The following is a 12,681-nucleotide window of genomic DNA, read 5'->3' as shown; positions in this document are numbered from 1 at the left end:
AGAATAAAGGATCAGGTAACGGCGGTTTCGGTTAATACAATTAATAAGTTGGTTATCCCTCAGACTATGAAGTCAATAGCGCCAACAACGGCAGGCGTGGTGTCTTTTCTAGTGAGGTCTTGTAAACAACAATGTCAGTCTCCAGTACCTTCCGCTGCCCCTAGTCCATATGCTGCTGTGGCTGACAAGGGTGCGGGCCACAGTCCCGTACAAGCCCAACGTGGCTTAGCAAATAAACAGTGGCAAAGTCAGGGAGCAAGTGTCTCTCTGGTAGTCACCGGGCACACACTGCACGTTCCTCTCTCTGGTCCCCGTTGTTGGCGGCGGGAGACGGCAAACACTGGCCTGCACGCTGCTGATGCTCCCAGGATGGAGCACTCCTCTGCCTGGCTGCTGCTGCTGCTGCCACACGCACGGTTCCTCTCAGCACAGCGGTCCCTTTGCGGACAGTGGGGGACCATCTCTATGCAGCCTGTCACAGCGCCGGTACTCTGTATTTATTTCCTTAAAAATACTTTATTCATAATGTGTGTGTGTTTTTTAACCCTTTATTACTATTGGATTAATAAAGGATAGGTGTCTTATTGACATCTCTCCATTATTAACCAGGCTTAATGTCACCTTACATTAGCAAGGTGACATTAACCCCTTATTACCCCATATCCCACCGCTACATGGGAGTGAGAAGAGAGTGGCCAAGTGCCAGAATAGGCGCATCTTGCAGATGTGCCTTTTCTGGGGTGGCTGGGGGCAGGTGTTTTTAGCCGGGGGGGGGGGGGGGGGGGGTGGAAGCAATAACCATGGTCCCTCTCCAGGCTATTAATATCTGCCCTCAGTCACTGGGTTTTCCACTCTGGTGGAGAGAATTGCGCGGGAGCCCACGCCAGTTTTTTCCGTGATTTAACCCTTTATTTTAACACCTAGAGCTCCCAAATTTTGCACACAGACACTTCTAACATTAGTAGTGTGGAATATGTGAAAAAATAAGGAATATGAGATGGTTTACTGTATGTAAACCATGTCTCATTTCCTGTCGGGTTTGATAAGGAGATAGCAAAAGCCGGCAATTGAATTACCGGCTTTTCTGCTATCTAGCTCTGTATTAAATATAAATATATATATGTGTTTCTCACTATATATATATATATATATATATATATATATATTTATATACTGTATATATGTTTTCACGAATATTTGAGCCCATGGATCCATTCTATGTCCATTTTGCAAGCCGTACGGATGCCATACGGATGCCATACGGAGGTTTACACGTGCAAAATACGCAGCCACACCTTTCCTACAGATGACATATGGATCACTGTTCAGGGAACATTTCTGCATATTTGGTCTGTAAAAAACGGACCGTATTTTTATATGTTGTGTGTGACTCCAGCCTCAGCCATAGTGCAGTACTTAGTACAGATGTGCTGAAAACTCTCCTTCTGGAAATGGAAATGAATAATTCTGTCTCTCTCCTGAGAATAGTGTTAGTTACTTTCCCTGCAAACTTGGGGTCGTTGTCCTGCTGCAGAACAAATTTGAAGCCAATCAGATGCCTCCATGATGGCATTACATGATGGCTAAGCATCTGCCTGTATTTCTCAGCATCATGTAATAGCATCAGAGAGGCGTCTGATTGGCTCCAAATTTGTTCTGCAGCAGGACAACAGCCCCCAAAATAAGACAAAGTGTGAGCACACCAAATATTGTTTGTTTTTTTGTTAATTGAAAAAATAAACAGTTAATATGTAGATTTTTTTTTAAGGGAATCTGTCATGTGAAAAAAACATTAACCTGCAGATATGGGGTTAATCTGCAGATTAATAGCGATCTGAAGTCATGCAGCCGTCGTCCTAAAATGAACTCAGCTTTAAGCCATAGACACATATACACAGCATCAGTTACCGTTTAGAATTTAGCAGTGGCGCCTACAATCATGCCCCATCACTGACTGGCAGCTGGCTCTGCAGTGCCTCACTTCATAGTTGGCTGTCAGTCAGTGTCGGGGCACGGTTATAGCCGCTGCTAACTACAGTATGTACTAACTGATGACTGCAAATGACCGAAATAAAGGAGTCGGACTTCTGCTTCCGAACACTATTACCTGCAGATTGCCCTCATATCACACGTCAGGTCCCTTTTAAAGCATTCTTACTCTGCAGCATTTTTTCTACACCTGCCTGAGACTTTTGCACAGTTCTATATAGACATTAGGTGACCTCATGACAATGTGGGGGTCATGTAAATTCCAGAGGTGTCCAGGATGTCGATTTCATGCCATGGTCCGACCCCAAATCTTTTTCGCTTAACTCTTCTATCCTGTATCAGTTGTGTTTTTTTTTCAATAACTCATTTACAACCAAATATCCCCATCTAGTGGTATTTTCACATATTACGACTTTGCCTATTGAGGCTTTCCACGAATAACTTTATTTACTCCATTTGCCTGTACTGGGTTAAAGTACACTGCCTCTTCGCCACCGCTGTTTTTGTTTATGGCTGCAGCGGTGGTTTCATGACTTCAACACATAATACTGCTGCAGTTCAGCTTCTCTGCAATGTAGTGTGCACAAGCCGCTAAGATCAGTGATTGGCTGCAGCAGTGATACACACTGTAGTTGTGCCGCTGCATCCAGTAAACAAAGCTCAAAACAGCTGACATGCACGGACTTTAAGGTGGGCTCACCGCCGGAGCCCACCCCACATCAAAGCGGGGAATACTGCCATCGGCGTAATAGTACGTCCGATGGCAGTAAGGGGTTAAGAGCTGCTGTCAGATTTTGACAGTGGCATTTAACATAATAACAGCTGTGGGTGGATCGCTATTCTACCCACGGCTGTTATGGGCCTGCACCAAACAGGGGGAGGCATCCAATGATGGACTATGTCCGTCATTGGAAGTCTAAGGGGTTAAAAGGGTATGAAAGGGAAAATGACCATCAGACCTTTATGATCCCTGGGAGCTGGTGCAAAAACAGCAATTCAACAATTGTTTGGGGAGCTAATTTTTACATTATTAACCAAGCAGTTTACATTACAAGTTATAATTCTTTCACAGTTTGTTACAATTATGATTCATTTTGCTAGTTTCTTCTTCAGGATTTTTTCACACTCAGGCATCAGCATGCAGTCTCCCTTAATGCTACGTTCCCACAATGAGTTTTTCATGATACAGATATTCTGCACCATTTCTGCATCTATTATGTAAATGTGATTACTTGCATTTTTTTTAATTGTGTTTTGTGTGCCATTTTTTGTTTTCCACACACTTTTATTGCTTTTTTGCCACTTCATTTTTTGCCTCTTGTTGATGCGTAATGTTTTTGATACTTCCTAGTATTTTGACATTTTGGTATTGACCTTTGACAAAACTTTATAGATAGGCGCTTCTCACAAAATTAGAATATCATCAAAAAGTCAATTTATTTCAGTTCTTCAACACAAAAAGTGAAACTGTATAAGACGCCTCTCCATTAGTAACTCCATATTCATATTCTAAATAAATACACAGCAAGAATGAAGTCATTTATTTAAAATAATACAAAATACCCTGTTTAACACATTCAATTAAAAATGAAAAAATCATATTTATACTCACCTTACACCCATTTTATTGAAGCCCTCGTCTCGTGTAAAAAAAACTGAAAAAAATAAACAACCATCATATTCACATTACGCCCATTCCATTGAAGCCCTTGTCTCCTGTGAAAGAAGAAAAACAATAAACCACCATATACATCACCTGTCCGGCATACTGTGCCATGTCGTAATCCATCTCAGCGATAACTGCTTTACAACCTGGAAAATGCCAAGATGCAACCGTCCAGGCTGAAGAGCAGGACACAATGAGGTGCTACGAGCGCAGATTCAGTGACTGGCGGTGACGTCATAGAGTTCACTGCCGGTCATTGAAGCTGCGTTCTCACACTTCGCTGTTCACGGCCCGATGAACTGCGGTGACCTCAAGTAGATCACCGAAAGCACCATGAGAGAATTCGGTGGTTGTGGTGATCTCCTTTGAAGCCCTCTTTCAGTAAGGGATGACATGTGTGTTGTGGGATAGGGGCCCACAATCACCCATAACTGATTGAGAGGTCCATGCCCCACCACACATATCAGCTCTTACTAAAGATGGGCGAACCCGTGGATGTTTTAAAGACGTTTGGTTTGAGTGCATTGGTTGTGATGCTGTATGTTTTGGTGTGCTCATGAAATTTTGCCACATTGCAGCCTTTTGAGGTGGTGGGGGTGCCAGAGCTGTTTTGGCTACTTCCTCCTCCGCCTCTGCCTTGTTGATCCACTGTGCCACTGCTGTCAAGTGGGAAAGCCATTAGTAGTTTCTGTACAATTGTCTGCTTGTATTGCCGCATTTTTAGATCCCGCTTCACTGATGAAAGCAATGATGGGACGTTGTCCTTGTAGTAGGGATCCAGCAAGGGGGTCACCCAGCTATGTGCACTACGGAATATCTGAGAAACTCAGCAGTAGTTACACAGGCACTGCAGAATGTGTTGGCTCATGTGTTTTAGGCTGCCCAGAAGCAACAATAGGCTGACCTCGGTGGGAGGTGTATAGTCTGTGTCCTCATTTTCCCCCAGTAGACACTCCACTGATGCCTATGAACTGCTCTGAGAGCCACCCTGCTGTGAACATGGCTGTTGTTCATCCTCATCTCCATCATTCTCCAACACTGTCCCCTAGTTATAAACTTGTGTAACAACAGGCCTGATAATATGGCAAATGTTTTCTGTTAATCCTGCTCTCCCAATTCCTCATGCATCATTGCCTGTAGTATTTATTTTCCTGCAGACAAACAATTGGTATCATAACACTGATGATGGTGTCATCAACGCTGTCGATGTTGCTGTAATATTTAAAGCAGCACAACACGGCACTCAAGTCACGCACGGAGGCCCAGTCATTGGTTGTGAAGTGTAGTTGTTCTGCAGAGTGACTCACCTGTGCGTGCTGCAGGTGAAAGTCTACAATTTCCTGCTTCTCACACAGTGTTTCCAACATATGCAGGGTACAGTTTTACCTTATTGGTACATTGCATATGAGGCTGTGAGCGGGAATAGAGAAGTGTTGCTGCAACATAGACAGGTGAGCAACAGTAGGGTCAACCTGGATAGGCCAAGAGCTACTACCAGATTTTGATTTGGCACACCACCAGGCAGGTCTTGAGGTGCAGTGGCACCAAACACTCATCTGTCTGCTCTTTCAATCCAGTCAAAAGCTCATGTGCGGTGTTGGGTCTGTCCTCCAAACTGACCAGTTTCAGAACTGCCTGCTGTCATTTCCCCTTGGATGAGCACAAGTTGGTGGTGCAGGTGTTAATGTGATGATAAAGTGGTGGAGGAATCTGAAACTTGGCCAAAGGAACATCCAGCAAACTTCAGTGGTGGTAGGACACCCGCTAGAATGCCTTCTGCCTCTGGCCCAGCGACCACATTTATCCAGTGGGCATTTAGGGAGATGTAACGTTCGTGGCAGTGATTACTTGTTAATGTATCAGTAATTATTTGGACTTCGCCACTGATGGCGTTGTGCAGTGCACACCTTATTTTGTCTGCCACATGTGTGTGCTGGGCAGGTATGGCCCATCTGAAGAAGTAGTAGTGGCTGGAAATAACATACTGTGGCGCAGCTACCGCCATCAGATTTTATTAAAATTATCCATCTATGCCAGCCAGGGTTTGGCGGATGGAAAGTTGAACAGTTCCATGGTATGGTGTGGAGGTGCTCGGTGACACTGGTGATGGTGTTAGCGTCACATCGTCTATTTGGGGGAGGCAGGTGACCTTGTTGATCGTGAGGGAAGAGGCCGACACTGCAGCAGAAGAGGGCTCTGATCTGTCATGCTTTTTAACATGTGCACTTCACTGCAGCTCGTGCTCGAATTTCAAATGCCTGTTCAGCTTCAACAGATTTATATCTCACTTCAGGCTCTGATGGCACAGCATGCAAACCACCCATGTCATCAAGACATCGTCTGAAGAAATCCTACACCATTGAGCTCCTTTGAGCTGGTTTGGGTGTGCTCATTTCTTATACTGTAGATGCCTCTGCATTACTAACCTGTTGGCTTGATGTCAGCTGACATTACAAAGCTGACATCAAGCCCACAACATGAAGCGCACAGGTTGATCAGCTGTTTGGCTCCGCAGCTGCATGTGTCGCAGCTGTGTGACCGTCACGACACATGCATGGAGAGCCCAACAAACAGGCTGTGACACAGCCGCGACACATACAGCTACACATACAGCTACACATACAGCTGCGGAACGGAACAGCTGTTCCCTCTGCAGCTTATTCGGTAAGCACTATAATGTGCCAAATAAGGAGGGACCCAATCAAATTCGCTCATCTCTACTCATCTCTACTGAGTGAGGGCAGCAGTTATATTGCAGGAGAAGAGTTAACTCCTATTATCCCAGTCAGCTCTCTCCAGTCCATTTATTTCTACACATTAGTTAGTTGCTAACTTCCGTCACCCTATCAGATCATGACAGGGCACTTATCAATCCTACGCAATCGAAATCCTCCAATCCCCAGTGTTGGAAGTTTCCAGAGTAAGTCTCCTAATCAAGGCTCTCATTTTTTTGGACTGTAGACTTGTTCAAAGTCACTATTTTCTATATATCACTCTATATCACTGTTAGCTGTATATGCAAATATAGCAATAACAATCAAAAACCACAGGTCCGGCTGGCCTCAATGATAGAATTGATATGTCTATCTTTTTATGAACCCCCAACCTAGCAAGCATCTTCATCTTTATTATTACTGTTACATTATATATACCCCATATTCCCCATGCGCAAGGTAGACCTTAATGCGTTATTGGACCCGCTGGATCATGTGGTGAATGTACTTACAATCACTCACAAATTATTGTTTATTCCATTCTTGCATATTTCTGTTTGTATGAATGAATTCTGATGTCAAGGTTACATGAGCAAAATAAGGATTCAGTGCAATGTTTTTAATGTTTATGCACGTTGCACTTCTTTGGTGTCTGATTGGGACGTGGCATGGGAGGAGTCTGCATGTACTTACCTATTTCTCCCAGCATCACTTCCCGCCAGACATGGACCCGTAGGAGCGCTACATACAGCGCGAAACGGCCGTCGTCGATCCCTGCACACTCCTGTTACTTTTACACCCCCCCGAGCCGTGAAGATACCTTCTTATATGCTTCAATAAAGGACTTTTTTCACTCCAGGATCGGTGAGTACTGCCGCATTGTTCTGTGACAAGTTTGCCATTTAACTCTATGTTTCATGCGAGCACCCGTGATCAGCAGTCGGGCATTCAGCTGATGAAGTACGCATTACAGTTTTTCCCGTGCACCTGGGCTGTGCTGCTCTGCTTTTTTTCTGCTTTTTTTCTCTTTGGTTTACTGGATAGCAATAACAATGTTGTCCTGGGTTGTTAGCCATAACTTTGTGTCTGGCAGAAAAAAGCACCGTCTGTGATTTAGAAAAAAAATATATTTTCCATAGTTTGTACTGCACATGAGCTAAAAAGGCTGACATGTGCAGGACAAACAAGATCTTACAGTACGAAGGATGTCCCTCACACGTTCCAATCACCGCTGAGAGTGCAAGTCTCCATGTGAATCTGTGTGTACCATGGCAGTAGACGCACCAGTCGGCAGAAAGTATGACTGATTGTCTATGCCTGATTGTTGCTTCATATACAACACCATACTGTACACACATGTCCAAAGCATATCCTACATTACAGTATATTGGATGGTACACTATACATACTATATGTAAACTGTGGGCACAATTATTAAGCATTTTGTATTTTTGATGATTCATTTTATTATTGAACAACTGCAATGTTGTCAGTCTTTCCAAAAGGTTAATAAGCCTGAAACATGGGTGGCTAAGAAAGGAAAAGTGAGCTTTTTTCTTTCTTAGGAGAAAATGCAGAATTATTGCACAACTAATAGTGTGCTGAATTATTATATAGGAAAAAAAAGGGTTGAGTTCCAGCTCCTTAAAATAATTATTTTATTGATGCCTTTAAAAACATATTGTACATGGTGTACATTCTCCCTCCAGTATGTGCCGATGGACAGCAGAGACACGGCAACGCGTTTCGATCAAACGATCTTTGTCAAAGCCTTATTTTAAGGAGCTGGAACTCAACCCTTTTTTTTTTTTTTTTCCTATGGAATACTACGCTTGTCGGCAGCGGAGTTCCGAGCACCTGTGGTGAAGACTGGTGAGCTGGCTTATGTTTTATTTTTTGTTATTACTTGCAGAATTATTATGCAGCTAAATGAAAATGTAAATTTTCCCTTCTCAATTGTTTATTTTCATATGTTAAATTGAGAAAATAACCAAACAACTCAAAATATACAAAAATACATTTCTGACATTTAAAAAAAAAATATCAGTGACCTATATAGCCTCCATTCTTTTCAATGACAGTCATAAGCCTTCCATTCATATAGACTGCTATGCCTCACAGACATTGTCCAGAGAGGTGTACTATTTTCCTTCAACATAAATGTCCCGTTTAAGAAGGGTCCACAATTTCTCAATGGGGTTCAAGTCATTGTTCTATTACCTTTAAGACCGTTACTGGCTAGTAAAGCTGTGGAGACATCAATGCATGTGATGGAGCATTGTCTTGCATAAAAATCATGGTTTATTAAAAGATGCAGACTTTTTCCTGTACCACTTCTTGAAAAAAGCATCTTCTAAAATCTGACAGTAGATTTGAGTTGATTTTAGAAAGTTGATTTTGCAGTACCCTACCTCCACCTTACTGGTATCTGAGTAGAAGTGTAGGTCTGTGCCAGTTACTGATCCAGTCTCAGGACTATCCATCTAGTCCATCAAGAGTCAGTCTCATCTCATCAGTCCATAAAACCTTTGAAAAATCTGTGTTTAGATATTTCTTGGCCCAGTCTTGACGTTTCACCTTTTACGTCTTGTTCAGAGCTGGTTTGGTTTCAGCCTCCCTTACTTTGGCCGTGTCTCTGAGCACAGAACGCCTCGTACTTCTGGGCATTCCAGAGAGGTTGCAGTTCTGGAAAATGAGAGCAATGGAGGATAATGGATTCCTGGTCACGGTCACATTTGATTCTTGTCAAATCTTTGGCAGCTAATGTGCATATTTTTTTCTCACATTTTTTTGTGACAATGATGACTATTTGCAACAAACTTTTGATGGTTCTGCGATCTCGCCCCTATATTTTAGCAATTTCAAGACTGCTGTATCCCTCTGTAAGTCTTGTAAAAAAATTTGAAACAAATGGTAAAACTGGAGTGACAAAAAGTGCAAATATGGTTTTAACTGGTGACAAAGTGGTGTAAAATATTATAGGTAAGCTCACCTGATCGGGTTGTGAAAGTCTCAACTCCTTTAGAAGTATGTAAGGGCTACTGCAGGGCCACCAATGGGATACAATGCAATAAATGAGGGATACGGTGGTTCACAATCCATGTTGCCCGAGGTATAATCACTCGCAAAGGTGAAGCATGAATGTGACTTATTATGTCAACGTGTTTCAAGGTTTTCAAACCTCTTCAGGACCAAACCACAATGATAATATTTGATTCTTGTCAAATCTTCTTGCGAGACCACTACGTCATAATCTCGCGAGATCGTAATGCATGGAGCGGTCATCGGAGCGTAGCGAGGAGTGGGAAAGGCCTGTTCTAGATCCGAGGGGCCGACGGACGGTGAGTATATAACTATTTTTTATTTTTTTTTATTATTTTTAACATTAGATCTTTTTACTATTGATGCTGCATAGGTAGCGTCAATAGTAAAAAGTTGGTCACACAGGGTTAATAGCAGCGTTAACGGAGTGCGTTACACTGCGACATAACGCGGTCCACTAACGCTGCCATTAACCCTGTGTGAGCGCTGACTGCGGGGAGTATGGAGCGGGCGCTGACTGTGGGGAGTAAGGAGCGGCCATTTTCTCCGGACTGTGCCCGTTGCTGATTGGTCGTGGCTGTTTTGCCACGACCAATCAGCGACTTGGGATTTCCGTTACAGACAGACAGAAAGACAGACAGACGGAAGTGACCCTTAGACAATTATATAGTAGATATATATATATACTGTATATATTAGGGAAAATAAGTATTTGGTACGCTGTCGATTTTGCAAGTTCTCCCACCAACAAAGAATGGAGAGGTCTGTAATTTTTATCGTAGGTACACATCAACTGTGAGAGACAGAATCTAAAAATAAAAACTAGAAAATCACATTGTATGATTTTTGCATAACTAAATTGCCTTTTATTGCACAGAACAATTATTTGATCACCTACCAACCGGCAAGTGTTCAGGCTCTTAGAGACCTGTTAGTTTTTCTCTAAAGGTACCTTCACACATAACGATTTTGTTAACGATATCGTTGCTTTTTGTGACGTAGCAACGATATCGTTAACAAAATCGTTATGCGTGACAGTGACCAACGATCAGGCCCCTGTTGGGAGATCGTTGGTTGCTGGGAATGATCAGGACCTTCTTTTGGTCGCTGATCACCTGCTGTCATCGCTGAATCGGCGGGTGTGACGCCGATCCAGCGATGTGTTCACTGGTGACAAGGGTAAATATCGGGTTACTAAGCGCAGGGCCGCGCTTAGTAACCCGATGTTTACCCTGGTTACCATTGTAAAAGTAAAAAAAAAAAAACACTACATACTCACATTCCTGTCACGTTCCCCGGCGTCAGCTTCCCGCACTGACTGAGTCAGCGCCGGCCGGCCGTAAAGCAGAGCACAGCGGTGACATCACCGCTCTGCTTTACGGCCGGCGCTTACACAGTGCAGGGAAGCTGACGCCGGGGAACTTGACAGGAATGTGAGTATGTAGTGTTTTTTTTTTTTTTTTACTTTTACAATGGTAACCAGGGTAAATATCGGGTTACTAAGCGCGGCCCTGCACTTAGTAACCCGATGTTTACCCTGGTTACCCAGGGACTTCGGCATCATTGAAGACAGTTTCAACGATGCCGAAGTCTTTCCCCTGATCGTTGGTCGCTGGAGAGAGCTGTCTGTGTGACAGCTCCCCAGCGACCACACAACGACTTACCAACGATCACGGCCAGGTCGTATCGCTGGTCGTGATCGTTGGTAAATCGTTTAGTGTAACGGTACCTTTAGGCTGCCGTCACACCAGCAGTATTTGGTCAGTATTTTACATCAGTATTTGCAAGGCAAAACCAGGAGTGGGTGATAAATGCAGAAGTGGTGCATATGTTTCTATTATACTTTTCCACTAATTGTTCACTCCTGGTTTTGGCTTACAAATACTGATGTAAAATACTGACCAAATACTGCTAGTGTGACTGCAGCCTAAGAATCCCTCCTACTCTGCACTCATTAACTGTATTAATGTTGAGGAGAGCCATAAGATCAAATACTTAATTAACCTCAAGACATAAAAGGTTGAGAGAAGTGACCCATAACGTGTATTGTTTGATCTTACATAAGTTTTTTTAGATGAAAGACACTAAAGATGGCTGCCATTTCCTGTATCAGAGAGCCATGTGGCTGCCTGGCTGGTATCCAAGATGACGCCCACCCTGATGACCTCCATGGATCCACCCACAGTGACGCCCACCTTGATGACCTCATGGACCAACCCACCCTGATGACCTCATGGATCCACCCATGGGCTTGCTTATTGCCCAACCCACTAACCAATGGAATGCATCCGATTACTCCCATTTTAGAGCTAGCCGAGCCCCCTTACAGGGGATATATAAATCTGTGTCTTGCCTGAATAAAGTCCTCTTTTTCCCTTACAGCTGGGCCATAGATTGATCATGGAGAGTTTACATATGACTGTGTGTTGTTATATGTTTATTTCTTTGGTGCGCACCTGATCAATATCCATTAGGCCAGGAGTAGGCAACTTAAGTGAAGTGAACATTTTATTAAATTGTTCAACCTAACATTAATTGCACCTGTCTGAACTTGATACCTGTATAAAAGACAACTGTCCACCACTCAATCACACCGCTCCACCATGGCAAAGACAAAAGAGCTGTCTAAGGACACTGGGGACAAAATTGTAGACCTGCACAAGACTGGGAAGGGCTACAGGACAATAGGCAAGCAGATTGGTGAGAAGGCCACAACTGTTGGCAGAACTGTTGGCACCTGTATATAGATATGTATATATATTATCTCATAGTAACAAAGTAACATAGTAAGGCCGAAAAAAGACATTTATCCATCCAGTTCAGCCTATATTCCATCATAATAAATCCCCAGATCTACGTCCTTCTACAGAACCTAATAATTGTATGATACAATATTGTTCTGCTCCAGGAAGACATCCAGGCCTCTCTTGAACCCCTCGACTGAGTTCGCCATCACCACCTCCTCAGGCAAGCAATTCCAGATTCTCACTGCCCTAACAGTAAAGAATCCTCTTCTATGTTGGTGGAAAAACCTTCTCTCCTCCAGATGCAGAGAATGCCCCCTTGTGCCCGTCACCTTCCTTGGTATAAACAGATCCTCAGCGAGATATTTGTATTGTCCCCTTATATACTTATACATGGTTATTAGATCGCCCCTCAGTCGTCTTTTTTCTAGACTAAATAATCCTAATTTCGCTAATCTATCTGGGTATTGTAGCTCTCCCATCCCCTTTTTGTGTTTTTCTTAACACTTAAAGGCAACACTTAAAT

The 12,681-nt window shown here is 43.2% G+C and overlaps 1 long non-coding RNA gene across 1 annotated transcript; it reads left to right on the top strand.

Annotated features, from left to right (window-relative positions):
* The first annotated feature begins 5,014 nt into the window (after positions 1-5,014).
* Positions 5,015-11,897, top strand: LOC138667654 (uncharacterized). Its single transcript, XR_011318872.1, has 4 exons — positions 5,015-5,106; positions 7,076-7,233; positions 8,212-8,241; positions 11,477-11,897. It is a non-coding gene; the product is annotated as an uncharacterized lncRNA (long non-coding RNA).
* The last annotated feature ends 784 nt before the right edge of the window (positions 11,898-12,681 follow it).

This window comes from Ranitomeya imitator, chromosome 2 (assembly GCF_032444005.1).
Source record: "Ranitomeya imitator isolate aRanImi1 chromosome 2, aRanImi1.pri, whole genome shotgun sequence".
In the NCBI taxonomy this organism is placed as follows: Eukaryota; Metazoa; Chordata; class Amphibia; order Anura; family Dendrobatidae; genus Ranitomeya; species Ranitomeya imitator.
Note: the sequence above shows the minus strand (reverse complement) of the source record. Positions and strands in the feature narration are given on the sequence as shown.